At 42.8% G+C, this 24277-nt stretch overlaps 2 protein-coding genes and 1 pseudogene across 2 annotated transcripts in view; 2 read left to right on the forward strand and 1 right to left on the reverse strand.

Moving 5' to 3' along the window:
• The window catches only part of LOC103128153 (heterogeneous nuclear ribonucleoprotein A1-like), a 35076-nt pseudogene extending 22867 nt beyond the window's left edge, over nucleotides 1-12209 (reverse strand).
• Nucleotides 1-24277, forward strand: part of LOC103128154 (zinc finger protein 709-like) — a 245165-nt gene that overhangs the window by 159226 nt on the left and 61662 nt on the right. The gene's annotated exons all lie outside the window — the stretch shown is intronic.
• LOC103125919 (zinc finger protein 14-like) overlaps nucleotides 1-24277 on the forward strand; it is a 241505-nt gene that overhangs the window by 92836 nt on the left and 124392 nt on the right. The gene's annotated exons all lie outside the window — the stretch shown is intronic.

A 24277-nucleotide genomic window follows, 5' to 3' on the forward strand; every position in this document is an offset into this window, starting at 1 on the left:
GATTATTAGAATTTTCTTCCATATTCTCATTTGTTGTTCCTGCAGTTCTGATTACAATTTTTTCAAATTCTTTACTCACTCCTGTTATTATTTCCTTAGCTAATGTTTGGATGTTGAACTCGTTGTTTTGTGCTTCGCCCTCTGTAGGACTTTTAGCTGGACTCTTGTCCTGGTTCGAGTCTCCATTATTTTTTCTTGTTGTTTTAACCATTTTATATAAATTAACAGTTTTTTCAATCCCTGAGTTGGAGTTCAGTGGTGTAAAAGCCTTTTTTTTTTCCCCTGTAGGCTATGGTAGCCTGAGGGCTTTTAAACTATCAATAGGCTTCTTGGCTTAATCAATGACTCCTGACCAAGAGATAAAGCAGGGTGTGGCAGAGATAATCCAGTGGTTATGCAAAGAGACTTTCACAGCCCTTCAGCTATGCCACCGAGGTATAGGTCTTCTCCTGAGTTTCCCAGTTAGATCTCTGTGCCCTGGTGTCCCTCCCTGTTGCTGCTCCAGATTCTGAGGGTAGTAGCAATGGAGACTCAGAGTTGTACTTGGTGAGACTCTGGGGAGTCCTTTCCTCCCTTCAGCTGTCCCCTTGTTGGTGGAGCAGACTGGAGGTGGTGTCTCCAAACTGTCCAACTGTTAGCAGTCACTTAATCTCTCCTTAGGCCCCTCTCTCCTCTCTGTCACCAGCCAAGCGTGTTTGTACTCACAGGTGATTTACTGGGTTTCTGTGGTCATTCTAGTCCTGTCTTGTTTCGGTCTGGGTGGTCTCCTTTGGTATTCCTAGTTGATCCAGGAGAGGAGAGGAGAGGAGAGAAAGCGATCTGCTGCTCGTAGCTCCGCCTCCCATTTTATATAAGTTAAGAGGTTTTTCACTCCCTGAGTTGGAGTTCAGTGGTGTAAAAGTCTTTTTTTTTCCCCCTGTAGGCTATGGTAGCCTGAGGGCTTTTAAACTATCAATAGGCTTCTTGGCTTAATCAATGACTCCTGACCAAGAGATAAAGCAGGGTGTGGCAGAGATAATCCAGTGGTTATGCAAAGAGACTTTCACAGCCCTTCAGCTATGCCACTGAGGTATAGGTCTTCTCCTGAGTTTCCCGGTTAGATCTCTGTGCCCTGGTGTCCCTCCCTGTTGCTGCTCCAGATTCTGAGGGTAGTAGCAATGGAGACTCAGAGTTGTACTTGGTGAGTCTCTGGGGAGTCCTTTCCTCCCTTCAGCTGTCCCCTTGTTGGTGGAGCAGACTGGAGGTGGTGTCTCCACTGACAAACTGTTGAACTGTTAGCAGTCACTTAATCTCTCCTTAGGCCCCTCTCTCCTCTCTGTCACCAGCCACGCGTGTTTGTACTCATGGGTGATTTACTGGGTTTCTGTGGTCATTCTAGTCCTGTCTTGTTTCAGTCCGGGTGGTCTCCTTTGGTATTCCTAGTTGATCCGGGAGAGGAGAGGAGAGGAGAGAAAGCGATCTCAGATAATTCATTTCTAACAAACATCATAAGTATCATTGTGTTCTTTTTTAATCACATCTTTGTTTTTATCACTGTGGCTTCATTATGAATTCATTATATTCAGTCACCATTTTCTTTCTTACTTATATTTTTGAGTTTTATATAGGTGAAGAGAATTAATAAGGAAAGTGAGGTTGAAAGTGGAGATATCTCTATCTCTGTGTGTGTCATATGAAATTGTCATTCATATATATTAAGTGAAATTAATGCTTATTAATTTAATAAGAATTGAAGATAGAAGACACACCAACTTTGAGCTCTAAGTCCCCAGCAGTTGTGGTTTCAATTCCAGTTACCTTCTACTTCACTCTCCCTATCAAATTCTCTTTACCTGTATAAACTTTACTTTATAAATAAGTTAGAAAATGTCCAAAACTGCTCCACCACTTGTGAAGACACACACACACACACACACACACACACACACACGCATGTGAGAATTAGGATATATAGAATCTCGGTCCTTTTATATGGCAATGTGAGCACCCTATCAGTTGTACTCCCACACATCCCTAAGGTTTTATCATTTACTCATTACAAAACTATAGAGGGGTAGTTTGAGAACAGGGATATCTCTCTGTCACATGAGATGCCAGGGATTGTACTCAGGACCTCATGAAAGAGAGGCCAGTATTCTAATAAATGTAGTAACTTCTAGACTATGATTATGAGGTATTTGATTCTCAAGTCACCAAAGACATGTTTACAGATGAGACAACCCTTCACAGGCTTCCTAAAGTAGAGACTGAATGGCTAATCTGCTGCCACTTGCATTTTCTCCTATGAACACATTGCACATATTTTAGGGCTCAGTGACCTATGAAGATATAACTGTGATATTCACTCAAGAGGAGTGGGCACTATTGAATCCTTCAAAAAAGAAACTCTACAGAGACGTGATGTGTGAAAACTTGAGGAACTTTCTTTCAATAGGTAACTCTAATAGCCTTAATTTTTTAAGTAGAAAAATAACTCTGTGTTTACCAATGTAGAAATGGAGACAGTGTTAAGTGAGCAGGGTTTGATTGTGACTCATGATGGGTCACAAATTCAATCTTGTGGTCTGGGAGGTGGTTCAATGGATAAAGCATTGAAGTCTGGACCATGAAGTACTGAGTTTGGTCCTTGGCAGCACATGTACTAGAGTGATGTGTGGTTCTTTCTCTCTCTCTCTGCCTATTGCACCAAAGTAAAGGACTCTGTACCACGGATTGAAGTCATAAAATTTAAAATTTGAAAATTGAAATAAACCCTCATATTTTTATTATATTTATTTATTTATTTATTGTATAGAGACATCCAGAAATCAAGAAGGAAGGGGTGACAGAGAGGGAGAGACACAGAGACACCTGCAGCACTACTTCACTTATTTTTTTTCTTTAATTGATTTTAATTTTTACATAAAAAGTTCAGTAAAAATTGGATAAAGTAAAGTGATTTTAAGCAGTAAATCAATCTTATCAACATAGCACAAGGCTGGTCAAAACCACAAGTCAGCCTGCTCTGGAATATTTACATGATAAGAAATTAAACCTTGCAGGAGACCTTAAACCATTCTTACAAAGTCTTCCTGTGATCCTAGCACAGTAGAGGTTAAAAGCAAAACAATAAACAAACAAAACCCTGGAAAAACAAATTATTTAATATATTCACATATACATTAAAATATAATATAGATCGTCACGGGGAGGGGTCATACGTGGGGACAGCACCGCCAAAGAGGAGACCCAGGTCTGAGAGCAGGGTCGGGCCTCAGCAGTGTTTGGAGAAAAGATCTCCCTGATGCCCTGGCCTCCAGTAGCCTCTCACCACACCCCAGCATCTTGCCACAAGGATCGCTTTGTAGCCAAAGCTCCTTTTACTACTTCACTTCTTGTGAAGTTTTCCCTTGCAGGTTGGGACCAGGGTCTCTGAACCTGAAACACACTGGAACATATGCATTCAACCAAGTGCACCACCACCCGGCCCCAGAACCTCATATTTTTAGGGCCCAATTTTTATCCACTGCACTACCTCCTACACCATAATTTTTTCTAATCTTAAATAATTAGAAGGGTACACTTATTGTTACTGACTTGATGACAGAGGCAGGAAACACCCTTTGAGGCAAGAAATGCCACTTTGCCCACCAGGCCTTCCATTGACATCACACTGGCTCATGCTGCACTCCTACTTGTCCCTCCATGTCTTATTATAGTTCTTTTAAAAAATGCCTGCATGATATAGGTTTCTTTTCGCGCCTATACTGCTATTCCTCTGACAGAAATGGATTCTTTTACAGACATTCACCTATTTAAGTATGGTCATTTAGAAAGAAGGAGATGTCAGGAAATTGTGAGGATGTGGCTGAGCTTGGCAGGGCTTGAACCTGAGGTATGTGTCCAATCCTGTTAGTCTCTCTGTGTACCAAGAAGTTGAGCAAGGAGGGACAGTAGTACCCCAAAGGTGTGCTTCCTCCTATCAGACTCCCTGCCTCACAAAGCACCCCACATTCCTGATAATATGGCCATTAGATAAAAAGAAAGGGGGAGATGTTGGTCATTACACCAGGTCCCCTGTATTGCTTGATGCTTTGTCTATTTATATAATCATTGTTTTACCTGAAAGATACCCACCATGTTATCCCCTCAGGGTATTGCTAATTCAGTTAAAACCATTGCAACTGTTGCTAAGGATGCTTACACCTTCCCAGCATGCCTTTTGCCTCCCTCCACCCCATTTCCTAGCCATTTCCTTTTCCCACTTCCCACTTCATGTTATATATATATATTTTAATATATATATTAACATATGTATTTTCCAGGTGGCTTTTGCCACCTGGAAAATTACTTCCATCATTGCCAAATCCATTGGAGCCATCCCCACTGTGACCATATCGGCTACCACTTCATCTGCCACCAAAGCCACCTCAACCACTAACATCTCCTCCTCGGCTAAAGTTGTCATTGCCACCAAAGCCACCTCCATGGCCACCACCAAAGTTTCCAGAACCACTTCATCCTCTTTGGCTGGATGAGGCTCTGACCATCTATTGCTATGATAAGGCTTTCCTTGCTTCACAGTTGTGGCCATTCACTGTATGGTATTTTGTTGATATTCTTCATAGTGGTTCGGTCCCCTTCCCCCCCATCTCTAGTTGATTGTGGTTTAGTCCTGCTAGTTTGGCAGGCCTGCTTGTCCCTGCCGCAGGAAGGAACCCCGACAGAGTTCCAGAGTGACAGAGTTCGAGAGTTCTTGGCGCCGCGGGGGTAGGAGGCAGGAGAGTTCTGTTTGGTGATTAGTTTGGGTTAATTTATGAATCATTGTTCCTGAATAAAGAAATACAGCTTCCCTGCCCAGCCATGTGTCCTCGAGTCTCTGTTACCCGCCCGTGAAGTTAGACCGGCCAGCTGGAGCCTCAGAAAATAAACAACAAATGGAGGCAGGAGTGTTCTGTTTGGTGATTAGTTTGGGTTAGTTTATGAATCATTGTTCCTGAATAAAGAAATACAGCTTCCCTGCCCAGCCGTGTGTCCCCGAGTTTCTGTTACCCGCCCGTGAAGTTAGACTGGCCAGCTGGAGCCTCCGAAAATAAACAACATATGGCGCCCAACGTGGGGCCGGACCTGCGCAACTCCCAGATAAGTGAAGACAATTTGGCTACCTATGTACTATGGCCTTCTCTTCTGCTTGTGAAGAGATCTCCAAATGCCTCTGCCCTTTCTTCATGAGACTGTTTTGCTGTTTCTGGAACATTTATCTCTGGACCACTCTGTGGTTTCCACTCGCTCGGGCGCACTCAGAACAGCCAGCAGAGTCGGGAGGAGCCAGCGGGCGGGGGGCTGCCATTTCCACCTGGTGGAGCAGCCAGCCAGCCAGCCAGCCGGCTGTGCCCAGACAACCCCACACACCGCAGCCCCGCAGCCCTGCAGCCCGCAGGAGGCCGACGCCAGCACACAGGAGCCTGATGCCAACACGATGGAGCCCGATGTCAACATGCAGGAGCCTGATGCCAACACGCAGGAGCCCGAGGCCAGCCCACAGGAGCCGGCTCTCCACCGCATGGCGCAGGGCACTGGGCGCGGGCTCCCTCCACACTGCTCGGCCACTGTGAGCAGGGCAGCAGACATGGCAGGGCCATGGGGCAGGGCCGTGGCGGCCTATCATGGCCGCCACCCCAGGGCACCTCGGCCCGCGCCTTCTGCACGGCTGGCCCGCCTGCCCTCGTGCTATGAATTCTGGACAGATCCCGGATCTCCCGGACCCCCCGGGCTCCCTGCCGAAACTGGGCCCCCTGGCCGAGATCTCCAGCTTGGGTCTGAAGGCAGACAAGCTGGAGTATGCAGAGATTTGTGCAGAGATCGCAACCTGCAATTCCTAGAAGTGGAGCTGTGCGGGAGGCCACATCCGGATGGTGAGCCCCCCAACAACTAAGACAGTACAGATCTAAATTTGTTTTTAAAATGACATATGTTTGTAACAAAAGTTTCTCTTATTGTGTATTAATGGCCATGTTTATGTGTATGTTTAAAGTTGGGTAAACAATAACTTTAAGTTAAAAATGTAACTTTAAGGCTAAATTCTTACTAGGCAAAGTTAAATGAAAAAGGTTTTCAATGTAATTCTCATAAAGATAAAATTAACTTACATTTAAAGTCTGAGGTAAAAATTAGTTAACAATCAATATATTTTAACTAAGTTGGTCTAAACAAAACCTGCGCATACCTAAGGTGTGTCTCCATCTTAAGTGGGTGTAACAAAAGGTTAAATAGACTTGTTGATATGTAAAACTCTCGATTACCTTCTCTATTAGAATTGGTAGATTACACAATGGCTATGCTAATTATTCTCATGCCTGAGGTTTTCTTTCCTGTGCACACCTAGGGTGTGTCTCCATCTTAAATGGGTGTAACAAAAGGTTAAAAAGACATTGTTGATATGTAAAAGTCTCAAATTCCTTCTCTATTAGAAACGTTAGATTGCACTATGGTTATGCTAATAACAAGTTTTGTTTCATAGTAAGTAAATTGCAGCCAGCTGCCTTTGGGACTCTAGGCTGTTCCCCACCCCCATGCAAATGCCTGTCGAGGCAAGTACGCCCCCCAGAGGAAAGAAATGTTTTTTTAAGCTGATAAAGTTTTGCCCACAGAGGCAAAAAAAATGGTCCCCTCAGGCCCTCCCTTGGCGACAAACTGGTTCTTGTTACTTGCTTACATGTTTCTCCATGTTTGTGCCAGTTTCTTTTTTGAAAATGCCTGTACGATATAGGTTTTTGTTATCCCCACACCCCTGATACTGTAGTCATTTAGTTAAAAAAAAAAAAAGGGAGAATATGTTGGTATTCCTCATAGTGGTTCGGTCCCCTTCCCCCCCATCTCTAGTTGATTGTGGTTTAGTCCTGCTAGTTTGGCAGGCCCGCTTGTCCCCGCCCCAGGAAGGAACCCCGACAGAGTTCCAGAGTGACAGAGTTCAAGAATTCTTGGTGCCGCAGAGGAAGGAGGCAGGAGAGTTCTGTTTGGTGATTAGTTTGGGTTAGTTTATGAATCGTTGTTCCAGAATAAAGAAATACAGCTTCCCTGCCCAGCCATGTGTCCTCGAGTCTCTGTTACCTGCCCGTGAAGTTAGACCAGCCAGCTGGAGCCTCAGAAAATAAACAACAGTATTTCTGAATGACAGTCTTGTCGACTGAACCATGGTCATCAAAGGTTATAAAAGCAAAGCCTCCTTTTGCCACTGCCCCAGTCAGTCATGATTTCAAAAACTTCAATTTTCCCATATTGTTCAAAATAATCTCTTAGATGGTGTTTTTCAGTGTCTTCTTTTGCCACCCACAAAAATCTTTTTCATAGTTAAATGGGCACCAGGATGTTGAGAATCTTCTCTGGAAATGGCTCTCTTTGGTTCCACAACTCTCCCATCCACACTGTGTGGCCTCAAATTCATGGCAGCACCCACCTCTTCCACTGTGGCATATGGGACATAACTGAAACCTCTAGAGTGCTTGGTGTTTGAGTCCCATAACTATGCAGTCTGTGAGAGTTTCCCACTGCTCACAGACTCTCATCAGCTGTTGAAAATCTCAAACCTGGGAGTTGGGCTGTAGCTCAGCGGGTTAAGTTCACGTGGCACAAAACACATGGTGTAAGGATCCCGGTTTTGAGTCCCTTCACAAGCAGTGAAGTAAATCTGTAGGTGTCTATCTTTCACTCCACATCTCTGTCTTCCCCTCCTCTCTCCATTTCTCTCTGTCCTATCCAACAGTGATGACATCAAGAACAACAATAAAACAAGGGCAACAAAAAGGAAAATAAGTAAATATTATGTACATAAATAAATAAGTAAATAAATAAAAGTTCAAGCCTCTGATGAAGAGCTTCCACAGCTGTTCTGACTCCTTGGGAGACTCAGATTTCGACAATGGTGTCTGTTGTGCCCAGTAGTTCGAGTCCCGATCTCACACAGGAAAGACCAGAATCACATGCAATAGCAAGAGCCTTTATTATCAAACTTAAGCTTGGGCTGCCAACACCCTTCCAGGCAAAGGGAGAGTCTGTGACCTTGATCACGTCTCGTCCCACCTTTTTTTTTTTTCCCCTCCTCCAGGGTTATTGCTGGGCTTGGTGCCTGCACCATGAATCCACCGCTCCTGGAGGCCATTTTTTTTAAACCTTTTTTATTATTATTATTATTTATATTTATTTATTCCCTTTTGTTGCACTTGTTGTTTTATTGTTATAGTTATTATTGTTGTTGTTGTTGTTGGATAGGACAGAGAGAAATGGAGAGAGGAGGGGAAGACAGAGAAGGGGAGAGAAAGATAGACACCTGCAGACCTGCTTCACCACTTGTGAAGCGACTCCCCTGCAGGTGGGGAGCCGGGGTTTGAACCGGGATCCTTATGCCGGTCCTTGTGCTTTGTGCCACCTACGCTTAACCCGCTGCGCTACAGCCCGACTCCCCTGGAGGCCATTTTTTTGCCCCCTTTTGTTGCCCTTGTTGTAGCTTCGTTGTGTTTATTATTATTGCCCTTGTTGACGCAATTCGTTGTTGGATAGGACAGAGAGAAATGGAGAGAAGAGGGGAAGACAGAGAAGGGGAGAGAAAGATAGACACCTGCAGACCTGCTTCACCACCTGTGAAGCGACTCCTCTGCAGGTGGGGAGCCGGGGGCTCGAACCGGGATCCTTACGCGAGTCCCTGCACTTTGCGCCACATGTGCTTAACCCACTGCGCCACCGCCTGACCCCCTTGTCCCACCTTTTTATAGTTATCACAGGGTGGGCACAGGTGGAAATATCCACACAAAAGAAGGAACAATTGGCCTTGAGCCAACAGCTGCTCTCAATATTTGGGGCTCCCCTCCAACCCCACAATGGCAACTGAATGATACAAGCTCACGATGCTCACTGGGCAACAGCCACAGTAGAAAGCAGTAATCTAGCTGATGTCTGTAGCTCAGTTTATTTATTTATTTTAAATGATTTTATTTGTTTATCAGAAAGACAGGAGGAGAGAGAAAGAACCAGACATCACTTTGGCACATGTGCTGCCGGGGATCGAACTCAGGACCTCATGCTTGAGAGTCCAAAGCTTTATCACTGCACCACCTCCCTGACCACTTTTTATCTTTTTTTTTTTTTTTTTTTTTTTTTAACCAGAGCACTGTTCAGATCTGGCTTGTGGTGGTGCAGGGGACTGAACCTGAGACTTTGGAGCCTCAGGCATGAGAGTCTGTTTTGTAGAACCATTATGCTATCTACTCTCCACCCAGCTCAGTGCTTTTATTAGCACATCCCTTTGGATGCCAGCCTTCCTCTCTCTCTTGGAATGCACATGTCAGCAATCTCAGGATGTCAAAATTTAGACAACCTCCTCCCTCCTCAAGCCCACATTATTGTCAGAGGGCCCTGCTTACTTGGGGCTGTATTGTATGCTTTACATTGGGTTCTAGTTCTCCCCCGCCAAGAGAATTGGATCAGTCCTGTTAGTTTCGCGGGCCCGCTTGGCCCCGCCCCAAGGAACCCTGCGAGAGTTCCAGAGTTTTAGAGTTCCAGAGTAAGAGAGAGTGCTTGCGCCGCCGCAAAGAGACAGCAGAGTTCTGTTTGGTGATTAGTTTGGTTTAGTTTATGAATCGTTGTTCCTGAATAAAGAAATACAGCTTCCCTGCCCAGCTGTTGTCTCTGCGTCTCTGTTACCCGCCCGTGAAGCTAACCCGCCCGGCAAGAGCCTCCGAATTTTAACAACAGGGCTGCTAGTGCAGAGCAGCTCACAGGTTCTCCTCAGAGCCTGTTAGACATGGAAGTCCTGGAGAAGTGCTTCTGCTGATTCTGGGGACAGACCAGTTGCTTTCCACAGTGAGCAGCCATTTACACACCTCTAGACATGTGAGCCGATGGACTCCACCCAGAAGGTGTGGAGCTGCCCCAAGGGTGGGCAGGGTCAGCATAGATGATTGGCATTAAGACATTTCTACTCCTCCCCTGGTCCCTTCACACTTTCTTTCTTTCTTTCTTTCTTTTTTAAATATTTTATTTATTAATGAGAAAGATAGGCGAGAGAGAGAGAAAGAACCAGACATCACTCTGGTACATGTGCTGCCAGGGATTGAACTCAGGACCTCATGCTTGACAGTCTAGTGCCTTAACCACTGGGCCACCTCCTGGACCACACTTTCTTTCTTTTTCTTCTTTTCATAGGAGCACTTATTGGTTTTTCACTTCCAATGGTGCCAGTGATTGACCCTCAAACCATGATGTCTCTTGTTTAAAGTTTTTTCTTTAACAAGTTTGTTACTTCCATACACCAGGCTCTGCATTTAACATGACAGCTATTAGTGTAGGGAGATAGCATAATGGTTATACATATGGACTCTGATGCCTGAGGCTCAAAGTGCCAGTTTCAATCCCTTGTACTACCAGAAGCCAAAGTTGAGCAGTGTTCTAGTAAAACAAGCAAAGAAATATATAAATAAATACAATGGGCGGGGTAGAGACCTTAATGGTTATTTATGCAAAGAAACTCTTGTGACTTAATCTCCAACTCTCAGGTTTAATCCTTTGCACCAGCATAATTAGATCTGAGTAGTGCTCTGATAATAATAATTAAAAAAAAAAAGCAAGGCTGGGTGGTAGTGCACCTAGCTGAGCGCACATGTCACAGTGCAAGGACCTAGTGTCAAGCTCCCTGGCCTCACCTGCAGGGAGAAAGCTTTGAAAGTGGTGAAGCAGGGCTGCAGGTGTCTCTCTGTCTCTCTCCCTCTGTATCTCCCCTTCCCTCTTGATTTCTGGCTGTCTCTATCCAGTAAATAAATGAAGATAATATGGGAGTCAGGCAGTAGCGCAGCAGGTTAAATGCACGTGGAGCAAAGCACAAGGATCTTGGTTTGAGCCCCCGTTCCCCACCTGCAGGGGAATGGATTCACAGGCAGTGAAGCAGGTCTGCAGGTGTCTTTTTCTCTTCCTCTCTGTCTTCTCCTTCTTTCTCCATTTCTCTCTGTCCTATCCAACAACGTCAACAGGAATATCAACAATAATAACTACAACAATAAAACAAGGGCAACAAAAGGGAATAAATAAATATTTTTAAAAAATGAAGATAATTTAATCTCATGCCTATAACATGTGAGCTCAACCAGGTGCGCCATCACCAGGCCCCCACCCTCAATTTCTCTTTCTTGATCCAAAATAAATTCAAATCAAATCAATAAAAAATCAAACTGTTAAAGAGCGAAATCAAACCACCATCTACTGCAAGGAAGCAAAAGATGTTTATTTACGAATTGCAATCCGGGCCGAGATGGTGACTGGTGTTAGTCTACCAAGCTCGACCCTGAACAAAGCTCAAACCGTACAATTTATAGGAATTCAGACTACACTCAGGGAGGGGGAACACATCACCTTATCAGCCTATATCCAATCATTTCAAACTTAGCAAAAGCCTGATCTATTCAGAGCAAAGCATGGGCTAGTTTTAAACATCACACCAGACCAATAGGTCCCAGCCAAAGTGGGGGTCACCACATTTTTTTGTTCTTTATTGGGACCACCTGACCATCTGTTTGCAATCTATCAGGGCCATCATTTGTCAGGCCATCTGTTTTTAACTGTCTGGTAACAGTATTCTGTTGCAGAGGTCATGAGGAGGCCTGCTCGCTGCAGGGTCTGTCAAAATAATTTATGGCCTCTTAGGTTCTGTCTAGGGGAAAAGGGCAAGGGATTTTCCACCTCACTGGGCAGGAGGGCAAACAGCAACTATATTTAAACTATTCTTAAAACTCAAACTCAAAAAGCAACTATACTTATAACTATTCTAGAGTTACTGCCTCTCACACAAACATCCTAGATTGCTCTCATTAAGTAACCATCGGGACAGAACAGCTCACTAATTCATTATCTAGAGCTTGCAGCTCCTCAAAAAAAGCCACAACAAGCGAAGACTGAACCACCAGGCTAGAGAGGCAGCACTGGGCTCCAGGGCCAAGACATCTGTTTCAGGGAGTGTCAGCTTAGGCCAGCCGCACAGGCTGCTGGGACTTGTAGTTCGCACAGATCTCCCGCAGCGGACAGCGAGGAGGCGGACTACAACTCCCGTCATGCACAACGGTTGGGTGACAGGTTCGAGTTGCTGAAGCTGCCAGTAGGGGCATGCAGAGTCCGTTGCACGGTGGCGTCAGGTTAGTCGCACCTGGTGGGTCTCGGGTGGGAGTGGGAGCCGGGCAAGGCCTCGGCATTTCCCGGCCTTAAAGACCTGGGGCTCTGCATGTCTCAGGGAGGTGCGCCAGCCTCGCCTCTGGCCATTCTGCGCCGCCTCCCTGCTGGTCTGGGTCCCGACACCCCTCGCCCGGCTTTCGGCCCGCTGAGCTGCGGGGAGGTTCGGGGCCCGCAGGGGCGCGGCGTGAGCCGCTGGAGCGGGCACAGAGTGTCCCGGGCAGGCTCCGGCCGGGCTCCGGCGGGCGACCGGGGGCGCGGACCCGCGGCGGGGAGCGGCGCTGAGCGCGGAGGCCTCTGGCCCTGGCCGCGGGCGGACCTGCGCGGCTGCGCGGCTGCAGGTGGCTGCCAGCTGCGTGTCTGCAGCAGCTGCGGGAGGCCCGGACCGGGTGGGACTGGCCTGCTGGAGCTGGTCTCGCTGCAGAATCCTGAGCAGCGACTCTGCGGCCGCCTCACGTGCTGCTGTGCCGCCGGTCGGGGCCAGGCCTCGGCATCAGAGAGGTTTGGTCATCGTTTTCTAAGGCTCCGGAATTGTGCTCGCAGAAATAAAATGATTAGTAGCTGATGCGATTTCCCCAAACGTTTTCTTTGTGGATAGAGATAGAAACCCAAAGAGAGTGTCGGGAGATGGCGCAGAGATGGGGCTTTAGGTCCTGATTCTGATCCCCCGCATCACATGTGCTGGAGTGATGTCTGGTTCTTTCTCTCTCCTCTTGTCTTTCTCATTTAAATAAATAAAACATTTTAACATAATCAAAAGGGAAGGAAGAGCTAGCTACCGAATGGAGGAGAGCAGGAGAGACACCTGCAGCCTTGTCTCTGCCCGTGAAGCTTCCTCTGCAGACGGGGATGGGAGAAGGAAGCACTGTGCCATGTCGCTCAGCTTGGTGCGCCACTGCCCTGCCTCACCAATAAAGGATAATATAGCTGTCAGACCCCGCATGAGTCTAAAGTTTGCTAGTGCCCACAGGAAGGTAGTAAAAAAATTTGCTCGAGTGAATTTTAACTATTTTTTAAATTTCTTAATTGTGGTATTAATGGTTTATAGTCGACAGTAAAATATAATAGTTTGTACATATGTAACATGCTCAGTTTTCCACATAGCAGTTCGACCCCCACTAAGTCCTCCTCTGCCTCATGTTCCAGGACTGGAGCCCTGCCCTCCACCCCAGAGTCATTTCCTTTGTTGCCAGACACCAATGAATTTTAACTATCGATTCAGCCCACTGCGTCCAAATACTTATCATCTCAATATGTCAATTTGAAACCATGGGGCCGATTTTACAGCTTTAGACATTGAAAAAGATACCTGGCATAACTGTGAAAGTCTGGCATTTGGTTGACACTTCAGTCAGAAGCATTTGAGCTGATCAGGTTCCATGAACTCTGCAGCCACTGCAGTTAGTGACTGTTGTGTCAGACGCACAGAGGTGCAGACACGCTTCTGGCGGCTTCAAGTTGTCACAGAGATGTGGTCGTTGCCATGACCCATCTTGCAGACTGACGCATTCTTAGAAAAGTCAGGTGGTGTTGTTTGGCTTTTATATGCATGCGGTAACTGACTCATTTTCCCGAACATCATTTTTAATAGAAACTTCACCTGTTTGTTTTCAGCACCATTTTCTTGCTTTAAACATGTTCTTAGGGATTTTGATGCAGATTGCATAGCATGTATATGCCACTTTTAAAATGGTCATTTAGCTTTGATATTTATTTATTTTTAGTACAAACAGCCTAGCTATTTATTTGGAAATAGTACAACTCTTCTACATTTAGAATATGAAGAGTTGGGAGTCGGGTGGTAGCGCAGTGGGTTAAGCACATGTGGTGCAAAGCACATGAAACGGCATAAGGATCCTGGTTCGAGCCCCGGCTCCCCACCTGCAGGGGAGTCGCTTCACAAGCGGTGAAGCAGGTCTGCAGGTGTCTTTCTCTCCCCCTCTCTGTCTTCCCTTCCTCTCTCCATTTCTCTCTGTCCTAACAATGACGATATTAATAACTACAACAACAAAAAAACAAGGGCAACAAAAGGGAAAATAAATAAATAAATAAATAAATAAATATGAAGAGTTAAAAAAAGAATAGGAGTAAAGGTAATCACAGAAGTAAAGAGGTAAAAAGGGATAAGTAGTGTAAAAACAATTTCTTTTTTACTTGCCTGTTTGTTGTCATCTCACACTCTACAATCCCATCTCACCACTGATACAAACATGCTTTTGTCATGGAAGACAATAGGTGATCAGACTGCTTCATTTGTCATGTCTTTAACCTGATTAGACTCCGTAGAACAGGCCATGGCCGGTGTGCCGCTATGTTCCATCGCTGGGGATCCAGAGACAACCCGAACTGCCCCTGCGGCTACAGACAATGACCCACATAGTCAACGACTGCCACCTCTCCAGATTCAAAGGAGGTCGAAACTTTACATCAGGCTCAACCTGACGCTGTTGACTGGCTACGGAAGAAGGGCAAACGCTAGAAGAAGAAGAAGAAGTGCATCATAACTAAAGAAAGAATTCCTTGATTATTTTCAGATTTTTCCTTTTCCCCATATAATGAAAGTTACAGTGCCTTGTTTGAATTATTTCTTGCCATTTTTTTTGTAATTTAAAACTGTTAATATCGGTGTTAATATTGGTGAAGAGCCCCCCAGTAGGGGGCACTCAAGGCTAATGGGTTGTTGCTTTCCTTAGGGTTTTTGTTTGTTCTGGGTTTTTTTTTTTTTTTTTTTACTGATTTTCTGATTTTTTTTTAATTGGGGAATTAATGTTTTACATTCAACAGTAAGTACAATAGTTTGTACATGCATAACGTTCCCCAGTTTCCCATATAACAATACAATCCCCACTAGGTCCTCTGAATCCTTCTTGGACCTGTATTCTCCCCACCCACCCACCCCAGAGTCTTTTACTTTGGTACGATACACCAATTCCATTTCAGGTTCTACTTCTGTTTTCTTTTCTGATCTTGTTTTTCAGCTTCTGACTGAGAGTGAGATCATCCCATATTCATCCTTCTGTTTCTGACTTGTATCACTTAACATGAATTTTTTAAGGTCAGTGTTGGTTATTAAACTCTTGTCTGATGTATGGCATGTAAAGATCTTCTCCCATTCTGTGAGGGGTCTCTTGGTTTGGGTAGTGGTTTCTTTTGCTGTGAAGACGCTTTTTAATTTGATGTAGTCCCATAAGTTTATACTTGCCTTAGTCTTCTTTGTAATTGGATTCGTTTCATTGAAGATGTCTTTGAAATTTATGCAGAAAAGAGTTCTGCCAATATTTTCTTCCAAGTATCTGATAGTTTGTGGTCTAACATCCAAGTCCTTGATCCACTTGGAATTTACTTTTGTATTTGGTGAAATACAGTGGTTCGTTTTCATTCTTCTGCATGTTTCAACCCATTGTTTCCAACACCATTTATTGAAGAGACTCTGCTTTCCCCATGTAATAGTCTGGGACCCTTTGTCAAAGATTAGATGTCCATAGGTGTGGGGGCTCGATAATTATTAATAATCCACCAGTAACTAACATTTTTGTTTGCCTTATGTCTTTATTTTTATAGCAGCTTATAGTTCTTGAAGATTATTTCTTGGAAAATTTTTGTTGCAAATGTATTGGGAGTCAGACAGTAGCACTGAGGGTTACATGTAGGTGGCGCAAAGCACAAGGATGGGCATAAGATGCTGCCGGTACAAGCCTCTGGTACCCACCTGCAGGGGAGTAGTTACACTGTCAGTGAAACAGGTCTGCAGGTGTCTATCTTTGTCTCCCCTCTCTACCTTCCCCTCTTCTCTCCATTTCTCTCTGTTCTATCTAACAACAATAATAACTACAACAATAAAACAACAAGGACAACGAAGGGAAATAAATAAATATAAAAAAAATTTAAAAAGATCCAAATGTATTATTTGGTAAGGTAATTAAATAGTAACTCGGTGTGGAAAAGAAAACCATGTATCATTCTTTATAAGAAATTTTTAAAAAAATTATTAATGAGAGGTATAGGAGGAGAAAGAGAAAGAACCAGATATCACTCTGGTGCATGTGCTGCTAGGGATTGAACTCAGGACCTCACGCTTTAGAGTCCAACACTTCATCCACTGCACCACCTCCTGGCCCTCATAAGCCACATATCATCTTGACTTTAGCCATTTTCTCTGTTGGGATATATTTTCACCACTATTGTTAGTGGCAGGAATAATTTCTGGGTACATTTATTTCCACTGTCCATCTCTAGCTTGTATCACAGCCATATTTACAAAAAGAGTTCAGGATCTAAAAGTGGACATTTTCTCCTTTGTATCTAAGTGAAGTGTCTTACCAAAAAATTGACTGGTCAACTATTTTTTGTCAGTAAGTCTCAATACTCCTTTGTAAGTGCTCCTGTGGTGGTAGAATCATGTGTTTTCCACTTATTGAGCCACAACCTGACCTCCAACCTATTTCATTTAAAATGTTCTTATTCCTTTTTTCAAGGTTTAACTAGTTTCTGAGAGAAAATGACACCAGAACTCCCCCATAGTTCTAGAATTAGAAGATACATGGAAAGTAGCCTATAGTCCTTGTGGCATCAGACCTGAAAGTCTTCTCACTATCTCTAGTACTTCTCATTAAAAGAAAATAAAGGTTCATTTCATGTGTTACATATGGAAAATAATTTCATATGACACTAATATAGGGAGAGAAAGGTAAATTGAGAGAGAACCCATAAAACAATTTTAGTACATTTTGGGAGTCAAACAAGGAAGCTTAGGCTCTCAAATCTAATGGTCTACAAATTGAGGAGTTTCCCTGTCCTGGTTTTATTCATTTAAAAAAAACTACAGTGGTCCGGGATGTGGCGCAGTGGATAAAGTGTTGAACTCTCAAGCTATGAGGTACCAAGTTCAATCCCCGGCAGCACATGTTATGTTATGTCTGTTTCTTTCTCTGTCTCCTCCTATCCCTGTCATTAATGAATAAATAAAATATCTTTTAAAAAATCTCCAGTTTATTCTAATATTTTTAACTGTTGTTTTTTATTTTTAAAAAATTTTATTTATTTTTTGAATAGAGACCATCAGAAATAGAGAGGGAAGGAGGTGATAGAGAGGGATAGAGACAGAAAGACACCTGCAACACTGTTTCACCACTTACAAAGCTTTTTGCCTGCAAGTGGGGGCGGGGCTCGAACCTGGATCCTTGAGCATTGTAAAATATGTGTTCAAACAGGTGTGCCACCATTCAACTACTGAGTTTATTCTATTATTAATCCTGGAAATAAGTGAACTAGGAGATAGCTGAATCCGTAAAAATATTTTACAGTGAGGACCAAAAGCCAAGTTTCCCTACCACCATATGGGTGTGTTATACAGAAAGAAAAAATGTTACAGGTGATTGTGTGGTTCTGTAGTATCTCCTATTTTCTCGGCCTCCATATTTCTCTCAGCCTCTCTCCTCCTCTATCTAAAAAGAGAAATATATTTTGTCATCACCCTCAGGTGTTTACAAACTGAAGGCTGTGTTTACAGCAAGCAGTGCTCTCCTCACTCCAGTCCTGGCAGGCTATAAGTAACTCAATGCATTGTATAAGGAAGTGGATTTAGGGAGACAACATCCTATTCATGCAAAAGGCTTTTATGCTTGAGGCTCTAAGGTCCTAAATTCATTTCCCAGCACCACCATAAACTACAGTTGAGCAGTATTCTATATCCCCTTATCTATATTTCATTGACAATAAAAAAAAACTATTAAAATAAAATGGTCCACAAATAGCAAAATAGCTCATTCAGATAGTTTTAACTCTTAGCAGTCTATTGTACAGTGTTCATTTGAGACAGAGCCTCACCACATGACAGCCAGCTTCAGTACTGGGTTATGTTTCTGTCTTTTTATTCCTGAAAAATATAACATAAAGGAATAAAGTCCCTGGGCAGGGTTAGATAGCATAATGGTTATGCAAAGAGTCTCTCAGCCTTAGGTCCAGAGTCCTAGGTTCAATCCTCTCTGCTATCTCCTCCACCCTCTTTCCTCTCCTTTTTTTTTTTTTTAATTGCTACCAATAGCACATATCCACTGCACCTGGCAGCCGTGTTTTGGGGGTTGTCCTCCTGTGAGAACTATGAGGGCCTTCAGGTGGAGGACAACAAAATTGGTGCAGAGTGTGGTGATTTATAAACATCTGTGCATGTGAAATTATAGCCCCAAGATCTTATTCTCTTGTTAAATATCATTAAATCACTAATAAAGAAAGACACCTGGAGACCTGCTTCACCACCTGTGAAGTGACTCCCCTGCAGGTAGGGAGCTGGGGGCTCAAACCCAGATCCTTACGCTGATTCCTCAGCTTCGCATCATGTGCACTTAAGCCACTGCGCTACTGTGTGACCCTCATTTTATGAGATTTTTGTGGATGCTTTTGTTGAAGAGAAATTATAGGGTGAGAAAGAGATGCAGTAGAATTTGTGAGCTTTGTAATGGTCCTAATAGGCAAGATAACTCAATAAATGTTTCTCTAATCTCTGTTCACATTGAGCAGCTAGGGTATTGTACCTTTTATTCATTACAGTATTTTTCATATAGGTACCATACTGTCCAGTGGAAAGGCTGTGCTGCTAGATTTAAACAGAGTCTCAAGCTATTGCTGTAATTTATCTTTAATTTTCTGGCCTGAAAGACATTCAGGGGAAGAGGAAGAAATGGCAGTTTCTTGGGTAAGTGACTTGCCCCACATCAGTCTGTTTTCTTTTTCCTCTAGACTAAATTGTATTTTAATATATAGATGTTAAATTTACTCTTTCTGTTTTGCCCATCATATTTCTTTCTTCTTCTAGCGTTTGCCCTTCTTCCGTAGCCAGTTAATGGCTTTGAAAGTGACTGGGATCCATGTGGATTCATTCGGCTAGGAAGGATCGTCAGTTTCGGGTACTCACGGGATGCACCACGGGAAGGTCTATCCAGTGCATCCCATATTTCTTTCTGTATCTGTGTCTCTCTTTTTCTGTCAGGGCACTGCTCATCCCTGGATTATGGTGGGTCAGGGAATAGAACCTGCAGCCTGAAAGTCTTTGCCAGAAACTTTGTTATCTCTTGCATCCTTGTACTTCTTTTCTTTTTTGATATACAATTTTTATTTATAAAACGGAAATGCTAGGATTTGTGCAGTAGCGCAGCGTGTTAAGCACAGGTGGTGCAAATAGCAAGGACCGGCTCCCCACCTGCACGTGAGTTCACAAGTGGTGAAGCAGGTCTACAGATGTCTTTCTCTCCCCTTCTCTGTTTTCCCCTCCTCTCTCCATTTCTCTCTGTCCAATCCAACAACTATGACAACAGTGACTACAACAATAAAACAAGGGCAACAAAAGAGAATAAATAAATAAATATGAAACTTTGGAAATGCTGACAAGGCCATAAGAGAAGTACAATTCCCACCACCAGAAGGCCATATCTCATCCCCTCCCCTGATAGATTTCCTGTATTCTTTTTTAAAAATTTTGTTTTAATTTATTTATTGTATAGAGATAGCCAGACATCGAGAGGAGGGGGGGAGACAGACAGGGAAAGAGACAGAGACACCTGCAGCACTGTATCACCACTTGCAAAGCTTTCCCCCTGCAGACAGGGATGGGGGGCTCAAACCCAGGTCCTTGAGCATTGCAACGTGTGCTCAACCAGGTGTGCCACCACCCGGCCCTCTAGCTTTCCTATATTCTTTATCCCTCTGGGAGTATGGACCCAGGGTCATTATGGGGTACAGAAGGTGGAAGGTCTGGCTTCTGTAATGGCTTCCCCACTGAACATTGGCGTTGACAGGTCAATCCATACTCCCAGTCTACCTGCCTCTTTCCCTAGTGGGGCAGAACTCTGAGAGAGAGGGGGTGGGAATGATACTGATCAGAATACTGCTCAACTCTGGCTTATCTTGATGCTTGTGGTTGAAAGGCTCCAGTATGGAAGTATTTTACATAACCACTATGCTATCTCCCCAGCCTCTTACTCTTAAAACTCTTATGTTCCAATTAGTGTTATCACTGGGACTCAGTGTCATCATTCTTGAATGTCATATATATATTAATTCAGATATAAATAAATATGAGAGATGGGGTATGTGTGAAGCACATATAATTGTGAGACTTCCCTCTACAGCTGTTGGACAGATGGGTCTTGAACCCATCTGGGATCTCTCAGGTGATAATTTGAGGTTTCTGCTTGGTATGCCCCCAGAAAGACCCTGTGAAATAATTTTTTGATTACCAAGACATAGCTCATGTTGTAAAGTGCAACTTTGTCATACCCAGATACTGAGTTTCAAGCCCTGACAACATAGATAGACATGAAAAGGGAAACTTCATGGGTGTTAATTCTGGTGTCTTTATTTTTTCTGTCTAATCTTTTATCTAGAGAAAATAAATAAATAAATAAATAAATAAAATTGTTCCACTAGAAATAGTGGAATCATGCACACATGAGGTTCCTTAGAATATATGCTTCCTTATATTGAGAGTCTTCATTTTCTCTCTTTTTTAAAGTAGATTTTAAAAATATTTGTTTATTTAATATAGGATTGAGACCAAGAGAAATGGATGGGGCAGGGGAGATAGAAAGGGAGAGAGATAGAGAGAAACCTTTAACCCTGCTTCACAATTCATGAAGCTTTCCTCCTGTAGGTAGGGTCAGGGGGTTGAATTGGGTCTTTGCACACTGTAAAGTGAACACTTAACCAAGTGTGCCACCACTTGACTCCCTAGCCGCCTTTTTCTCTCTACACAGCATTCTATGTGGCATGAGCATTTCTTATGTTTATTAGTAACATAGAACTGTTGAAAATGTTTTAATTTTGGCAGATAAAAGTAATGACATTAATCTGGTATTCCTTTTGAGAAAGATGTCTGTCCTGGGATTTAGAGACCTAACATAATTCTGCTTGGTTTCCATGTGTGCTTTTTATAACCTTTGTCTAAGATATTATAAAACTCAGTAAATCTAAAAAAAGGGTGATAAATCAGAATTACTTTTTTTTTAAATGAGACTTTATTGTTATAATATACAGATATTTGACAGTCAGGTATTGTGAGCAATTTTTAATTGCCCAGTGACTAAACATCTTGGTTAAAGACTATAAATGTCTTTCTGCACATTTACTGCGGTTGTTTATATTGCTCTACTGAGTTGTGTGTGTACATATATTGCTGATAAGTGCTTGATGTATAGCATGTAAATATGTTTTATTATTATTTTTTTTACTGCACCTCTTTGTCTTGGTGATAGGTTTTGTCATTATACCAAATATTTTCTGTTTGATGTAGTTTCAGTGGTTCATTTTTCCATTTATTTACTTATCTCTGATGTTGAGCTCAGGTCTCTGAAGGCATTTCCAAATCAGATACTATGTACTGTACTGAGGACAATTTCTATAGATTTTTTGGTTCCTGGTCTAACATCCAAGTGTTTATGTATTTTGAATTGACCCATGGTGTTATGTGATGGTGTTTGGTTTTTATATGCATGTGCTGACTGTCTCATTTTCCCAAACATTGTTTTTTTATAGAGACTTCATCAATTTAATTTCAGCATTCATTTTCTTGCTTTCAGCATGTTCTTAGGGCTTTTGATGGAGATTGCATAGCATCTATGCCAGTTTAAAAATGGTCATTTAGTTTTGATAATTATTAATAATCAACCAGTAACAACATCCAGGTACCAGCCCCTGAATCCCCACCTACAGGGTACTCGCTTGACAGGCTGTGACGCAGGTCTGCAGGTGTCTACCTTTCTCTCCCCTCCTCACCTTTCCCTCCTCTCTCCACTTCACTTTGTCCTATCCAACAACAACAATCACTACAACAATAAAACAACAAAGGCAAAAAATGGGAATAAATAGATATATATTAAAAAAAGATTCAAATGTGTTATAGTAGTAAAGTACTTAAATAGTGACTTCTTGGTGTGGAAAAGAAAACCATGTATCATCTTTTTGAAATAAAAATTTATTTGTTTATTAATGAGAGGGATAGGAAGGGAAAGAGAAAGAACCAGATATGACTCTGGTACATGTGCTGCTAAGGATTGAACTCAGGACCTCACGCTTGAGAGTCCAACACTTCATCCACTGCACCGCCTCCTAGCCCTCATAAGCCACTTATCATCTTGACCTCTAACTTGTATCACAGCCATATTTACAAAAGGAGTTCAGGATCTAAAAGTGGATATTTTCTCCTATGTATCTAAGTGAAGTGTCTTACAGAAAATTGACTGGTCAACTATTTTTTGTCAGTAAGTCTCAATACTCCTTTGTAAATGCTTCTGTGGTGGTAGAATCATGTGTTTTCCACTTATTGAGCCACCACCTGACCTCCAACCTATTTCATTTAAAATGTTCTTATTCCTTTTTTTCAAGGTTTAACTAATTTCTGAGAAAAAGTGACACCCCAACAGTTCTAGCCCTCAGTTCTAGAATTAGAAGATACATGGAAAGTAGCCTATAGTCCTTGTGGCATCAGACCTGAAAGTCTGGTATATCTCCTGACTATCTCTAGTACTTATCATTAAAGGAAAATAAAGGTTCATTTCATGTGTTACATATGGAAAATAATGTCATGACACTAATATAGGGAGAGAGAAGGTTAAACAGAGAGAACCCATAACACAATTTTAGTACATGTTGGGAATCAAACAAGGAAGCTTAGGCTCTCAAATCTAATGGTCTACAAATTGAGGAGTTTCCCTGTCCTGGTTTAATTCATTAAAAAAATAAACTCCATTATTCTAATATTGTTTTTAACTGGTGTTTTAAACTTTAACTTTATTTTTTGGATAGAGACAGTCAGAAATAAAGAGGGAAGGGGGTGATAGGGAGAAAGAGACCTGCAGCCGGTTTCACCGCTCATAAAACATTCCACCTACAGGTGGGGGCTGGGGCCTTGAACTTGGGTCGTTGAGCATTGTATGATATGTGTTCAACCAGGTGTGCCACTGCACAATCCTTCAGTTTAGTCTATTATTAATCCTGGAACTAGGAGATAGCTCAATACACAGAATATTTGTGGTCCGGGAAATGGCACAGTGATAATGCTTTCGACTCTCAAGCATGAGGTCCTGAGTTCGATCCCTGGCAGCACATGTGCCAGGGTGATGTGTGGTTCTTTCTCCTTCTAGCTTTCTCACTAATAAATAAAATCTTAAAAAAAAATACACAGAAATACTTTACAGTGAGTTGAGAACCTTAAGTCACATTTCCCTACCACCACATGGGTATGTTATACAGAAAGAAGAAATGTTACAGGTGATAGTATGGTTCTGTAGTGTCTCTCCTATTTTCTCAGTCTCCATATCTCTCTCTCTGCCTCTATCTAAAAAGTCAAATATACTTTGTCATTTCCCTCATGTGGTGCTGCAAACTGAAGGCTCTGTTTACAGCAAGCAGTGCTCTCCTCACTCCAATCCTGGCAAGTTGTAAATAACTCACTGCATTGTATAAGAAAGTGGATTTGGGGAGACAACATCCTTTGCATGCAGAAGGCTTTATGCTTGAGGCTCTAAGGTTCTAAATTCAATCCCTAGCACCACTATAAACTAGAGTTGAGCAGTATTCTGTATCCCCTTTATCGATATTTCATTAATAATAACAAAAACTATGAATATGGTCTGGGAGGTTGCGCAGTGGATAAAGTGCTTGACTCTGAAGCATTAGGTCCTGAGTTCATACCCCAGCAGCACATGTACTAGAGTGATGTCTGTTTCTCTCTCTCCTCCTGTCTTTCTCATCAGTAAGTAATGAAATCTTTAAAAAAAAAACAAAACTATTAATACAAAATGTTTCTGGAGCCAGGCTAAGCGCATGTGGTGCAAAGCACAAGGACCGGCCTAAGCATCCCTTCTAGACCCCTCAGCTACCTACCTGCAGGGGGTTGGTTTCATAGATGGTGAAGTAGCTAAGCAGGTGTCTGTCTTTCTCTCCCCCTCTGTCTTCCACTCTTCTCTCGATTTCTCTCTATCCTGCCCAACAACAGCAACAGCAATAACAACAACAATGATGATAAATGGCAAGGGTAAGAAAATGGAAAAAAATTAAAACATAAATAAAAAATAAGAATAAAATAAAATAGTCCACAAAC

The sequence above is a fragment of the Erinaceus europaeus genome, chromosome 13 (assembly GCF_950295315.1).
Source record: "Erinaceus europaeus chromosome 13, mEriEur2.1, whole genome shotgun sequence".
Taxonomy (NCBI): domain Eukaryota; kingdom Metazoa; phylum Chordata; class Mammalia; order Eulipotyphla; family Erinaceidae; genus Erinaceus; species Erinaceus europaeus.